The following is a 5,994-nucleotide window of genomic DNA, read 5'->3' on the forward strand; positions in this document are numbered from 1 at the left end:
TACGCGATGGGTTTGTAGGAAGAAGTTGGCTGCTCAGGGGATGGTGCGGTACCCGCAGGGACCCTCTCGCTGCAGGAATCTGCAGCTGCCAATGTCATCGCCCGTGCCCTTCGCATCCCGCGGGGCCGGGGATGATGCAGCGCGGGCATAAAAGGCATCGCGGGCATAAAAACCCTTGGCATGTGCAGGATGCTGATGCAGATGATAACAAGAGTTCACCTCTGTCGCTGTTGCTACCTCTGTCGCTGTTCCTGTGTTACTCCAGATTTCCTAAGATTGTTTCAGAGGTCTTTGGAAATGCAGTTCTAAACGGCCTCAGGCTGCTAAACACAAAAGAATCACTTGCTGAAAATAAATCCTGGTATCGTTTGGCAATATTGCGTTTGCCTAGGTTACTGGGGGAAAGGTTCATTCAGGACAAAATTTCCTGCACTTTACATGCAGGTCTGTAAATTTGAGGATCATTTCTAAAACTTTATAGAAATAATGAAAATCTCTATGTGAACATTGGAATAACATTGAAATGTTACTGCTTTATGTGTCTGTTATAAAAGTATATAGAAATACATGTCTGCAAATTTAAATTAAGCTACAAAATATGCAAGCTGAAAGAACAGAGGAAAAAACGTCTGTGGTAGTTATATAAGAACGGGAAAAATAATCCCTAGAGTAGTAAATTCAATTTGTCATTGAACTAATAACATTTTAACACTTTACCCTTAAGGTTAGGAAAATCCATTATCATGGAAAGAGCCTCTTGATACTAGGTTAGGGGACTAAGTAGAGAAAGGAAAAAAAAAATTGGTCTTTTAAGTCTATGATATTTTATTCCAGGCATTTTGTATCATTCCATGCTATACATGACATGAAGTGGGCCAAAATAGTCTGTCACTTTACTTTGTCAAATTGAAAGTTGCCACATTGCAGCCATAGAGTCCAAAGCATCCCCTCAGTGCCTGGAACTGCCAAGGTTGTGTTGCATCACATGGTGCAATATTGCAATCTTTCCTAGCACCGCAGTACACTGCAGTAGAATGGTTTTAATGCAGATTACCTGGAGATTCTTCAGAGGGTTGGTGTTCCCTCCCTGGAGCATGGAGTGTGCTGCCCTGCTGCAGTGCTGAGCTGCAGGAGACTGCAGGAACAGGAAACTTTTCAGCACCTTTCTCTCTGCCCTGATTTATTGTTTCAGGATGGGATGGTAGAGGGAATGTAGCACAGCAGTAGCTGCACTAAATAGCAGAGAACTGAGAGGGAATAGTTCTTTTCACATCGCTGTAACCAGGCATAGAAATCTTCTGACAGACAAATCCCTAAGGTTAGCTTTTTAGTTTATTGTTTATAGCTTCGCCCTTCTAAGACTTAGAGCTCACTGGTGTCTTGAGGAGAATGTTTTTTCCAAAGGATATAATAAATTTCATGACAGCTGCTTATTTTTTTTCTCTTAAATGCAGAAGAAACTACCCTTTAGTACAAGAAATGCTGACATGCATGATTTTTCAGAGCTGCTGCTTCAGGCTTCTGAGACAACTGTCTCACATGTATACCAATCTGTGCTATGGCTTGCTTTATATTCCTCTCTGCTCTGTGTTTGTTAAACACCAGGTTTGGTAGTGTGGTTAAAATATGACCTCAATGGTGAATAAAGTTTAAGTTGCTGAAGTTATTTCACAGTTAAAATAAGGAAATTATACGTGGGTAGATTTTTTTTTCCCCAAAAACAGGTATAAAGAGAAATCGGGTAGATTTTTGTTCCCCAAAAACAGGTATAAAGAGAAATGAAGTTTTATATGTATAGCACTTTTAATCTAAGCTTCTTTACAGAATGTTTTTCAGGGAACTTTTCATAAATCTCAAGGATGATAAACAGAGAAGAGAAAAGGAATGAAGAGAGAAGGTTAAAACAAAACCTCTCAGCTGAGTTTTGACCCCAGAAGGGGAAACCTGGAGGTGAAGCTAATTCAGAGAAGAGGAAGTAAAAGAAGGTAACTAAGCCTTAAGACTAACAGTGCTAAGAGTGTGTGGAATGGCAAAGGAGGCCAGAAGTTGTTGAGAGGCTGAATTAAGTGTTTTATGATCTAAGAAGGCAGTTGCTGAGCCTGCACTAAGTAAGAGGCACTGCTGCCATTTCAGAGGACACATATTGTGGCCACACTTTTGCAGAGATGTGAGCAGGTGGGACAGAGTGTCCTGCAGGTGCTTCTTTTGATGGGGATCACAGGGACACAGAGCAATGACAAAGCCACAGGCACAGCTGAAGCTTTTGGCTGGAGGCTGGGAAACAACCTTTTATCTGAGCAATGCTGAGGGAGGAGGTGGTGATAAGTACTTGGGCAGAGGGATGAATGAGAAAATCTCTGCTTCAGAGACTCCACAGAAAAGAGGGGACTAGCAAATGTTTGCGAGAGAAATGGGACAGGAGGATGTTTCTGTGGTTGCAGTTAATCTTGAATGCAGTTCACTTATTTTTCCCAAGTTGTGTGAGGAAGGGGAACAGCATGGAAATTACCTCAAACTTCTGGAGTTTCATGGAAAAGTTGAGCAGGGAATGTGCTGGAGCAGCAGCAGTGCTCCTGCAGGGAGACAAGGCAGTATTGACCTGAAATATTCTTCCAGCCAGTTTCTTATGATAACCTGTTCTGACTTTGCAGTCTTGCCCAGCAGAGATACTTCCCTCCCTTCCCCTTGCCCTGCATACAGAACTGCAGTACAATCTATGGAACAGTGTGTATTCCTTGATAATTTGGGTGATGTTCAGCAAAACTTTTAAAAAGAAACTAAAAATCCCAGCAGAGTGCCTTGGGTTAGGATGAAAGGCAAAAGAAAAACTTGCACAAAGGAAATGGGATAAGATTTTTGAGGGCAGAGATCTGCTGACCTCCCCCAGTGTGAGCTGTGGGATTCAAGGGTTCTCCACAACTCTGCCAAGGCTCTTCTCTGCTCCTGCAGACTGAGGCCTTGTGTGGAGCTCACTTTGCAGCTCTAAGGCTCCCTGTATCTGTGAGCTGAAGGAAAAAGGTCACATGTTGGATCTGGTGATGTGCCTATAAGAATAGGAGATGATACATGAAAAGATTTCAGAGGAGCTGCTGAGTAAGTGAAGGGGTAAGATCATCTCCTTGCACTGGTATGTAAATAGGCTTTAAGGACTGTGTTTGTACTAATTAGTTACAATTAAGTCAAATATTCTGCTTAAATGCCTACTTAACTGGTTAGAAGAGTTCTCTAATCATCTAATACTTCTTAACAAAATATTTGGGGTTTTTCTAATCAAACAGGAACCGAAGTAAATACCGTAAAAACCAAAGAAGCACACAAAGTAAATACAGAAAACATCATAGTATCTGAGTGTTAGCAACTCCATTCGATGAAATAATTGACTTTCCCCCTCAATATTCTACTCACAAATAACCTGCTGCCCTCAGTGTGCTTTCCTAGCAGTTTCAACATCATGTATGAGATGCTGTGAGAGTTTCTTTCTCATTTTGGTTGGTGATTAAACCTTATAAAACACATTCTGCAGCAGAGAGAATAACATTTTCCATCTTGATATAGGCTTCTCATTTCAAAACAATCTGTCATGTGAAATGATTTGTTGTAAATTCAGCAAGGTCACTGCAAATCTTTGCTCTGCAGACCTTGGTACATTGCTCCATGCAGTGCTTTGTATGTTGGGAAGGCACACAAGCAATAATTAATTCTCACAATATCTTGGACATTAGGTAAATGTGTGTTATTATTTCAGAGCCTTTGAAAAGAGAAGCTGAATTATAAAGGTTGTATGATTCACCCAGGACCTAACTGTGATTCCAGTGCTGCAGACTAAACTCCTCCTGGACTGGAATATTTTGCATGTGTCCTAGGTGACCACATAAAACCAAATTCTTGCCAGGTTTATATATGCAGGAGCTAATTGTCCTTATTTTGTGGCTTCATCAACTCACACAACTTGCATCTTTGAATTCCCTCTGTTTATTAGGCTGAATGTAAATTTGATGGAGTATGAACCATGCAGTTGTACACTCAATGTTGCTGGAAAAATGCTGGCAGGAATTCTGTGGGCATAAATTGACTTTGCAGACAGAGAGGCTGATCTTGAGCCCAGATGGAAATATACTGCTAAAGCTCCTATGGAGCTGCCTTTTTTTTTTTTTTATTACAGCAGCATTGTGCCCCTTTGTCCTTGGTTAAAATTTGTTCTGTGTTCATTTTTGGCAGTGTTTACTGTAGCAGTTGTCAGTCTGAATGTGGCCTTGCATCCCAGAGGGAATTACACTTCATTAGTGTTTTATGTGTATAACTGGAAGTGGTTTAAGGATTGTTTCAGGCTGATATACAACACTGGTTGTTCCACCCTTATATCCCTTTATAGACTTAGGTTGAACTACACAAAATAAAAAGACATTTCATTTTACAAGGAAGGAAAAAGTAGCTCTAATAAGTTTGGAGGGTTTTGTCCTTGCAGGGAAGATGCCTTGCTGTCAATTCTCCTAAGTGCATGCAGAATTAGTTTCAGTTGAAGTAATATTCCCTGGAGTAAGAGAACAACATATATGTCTCTTTTTCTAGCTCATGACCTTTAATAGTAATGCAGATTTTTTTTTTTGTTCCCCTCCTACCAAAATGCTGCAAAACCAGAGCAGCTGAGGAAGAGCTTTGGAGTAAAAGAGCACTTTGAGCATTAACCAGATATGACTTCTTGTCTATCAGCACTCACCTCTGACAGACAATAAAGACGTATAAGTAGAGACAGTTAAGACGCCTCTAGATTATTAAATACTGACCAAAAATCAAGGCTGGAATTTCCTAGCTGCTTTTTCATGTCTATGCTTTTAGAGTTGAAGGGGAAATGCTACCAATAGTGATGCTTAGGGGCAGCATGAAAGAAAGAACTTCTGCCACTTTGAGAGTGAGGTGCACCCTCTTAGAAACTCTCACATCAGGTTATCAGGGCGTTTTCTTGAGCAAGTCCAATTTGAAAGTACATTAGTTGCATATGGAAAGTATGTCTAATATTTGCTCAGCCTTTTAGGAAAAGGTTATTTGACTGACTGGGCTGTTATATATAGAGCAAGGGCACAGTTTTTGCACCTCAGCACAGAGTTGCATGTAGTCATGCAAATGATGTTGCCTTCCCATAAACAGCTTTTAGACAGAGTAAGTGGATGCATCAGTGGTCTTTAATCTTTACAATTTGGGAGCTGTTAAGATGTGTTGTGTTGGATTACTTAAACCAGATCATGATGAGTATGGCCAAGTGTTGGACTCTACAGAGCCATGCTGATTTGTTTCTCCTTCCAGATATTTAACTGCCTCCAAGTGTTCAGATATATTAACCTGCATGGAAAGAGCTTTCATGTAATTATTCATCCTCCTGTAGCTTAGGTATCTCATCCAGTTCAATAAATAAAGTCATTTTTTGTTGGTCTGCCTATTAATGCATTTTGTTGTGCATGGCATTTGCAAACAAGCAAATGGAAGTGAGTATTAGTTTTCCATCTGTCAGCTGTGAAAGAGCTATTTAATAAAGATACTAATCTGTAATGGAGAATTAAGATCACTTCCTGCATCTTGTTATCTGGCATCTTGTTATCTTTATGTGAACCTTTCACTGAGTGTGGGATTAAAACACAGATAAATATATGTATGTGGTTTACAGCCATGTGATTTATCTAGGCTCCTATTTAAATCCACTTTAATCATCAGGGCCCAGAGAACAATTTGTTTCGCTGAATTTATGTGCTTAGTGCTGTTTGAGGTGCCTGGGGTTAGTAACCACCCTCATAAGCCTGGAAAAGGGTCTAAGCCCTGTGTGAAGTCTGTGCCTGTTGGAAGAGGCAGTTAGAGACCAGGCATAATAATTTATGGTATCTGAGATTGCACCATGCATTTATTTGTAGGTAACTGAATTGAACCCTACAGCATTTGAAAAAAAAAAAAAAAAAAAAAGAAAAAAAAGCTAAATTGTCTCCCAGAAAGCTTTCATTGTTTTAA

This window comes from Acanthisitta chloris, unplaced genomic scaffold (genome assembly GCF_000695815.1).
Source record: "Acanthisitta chloris isolate BGI_N310 unplaced genomic scaffold, ASM69581v1 scaffold32973, whole genome shotgun sequence".
Lineage (NCBI taxonomy): Eukaryota > Metazoa > Chordata > Aves > Passeriformes > Acanthisittidae > Acanthisitta > Acanthisitta chloris.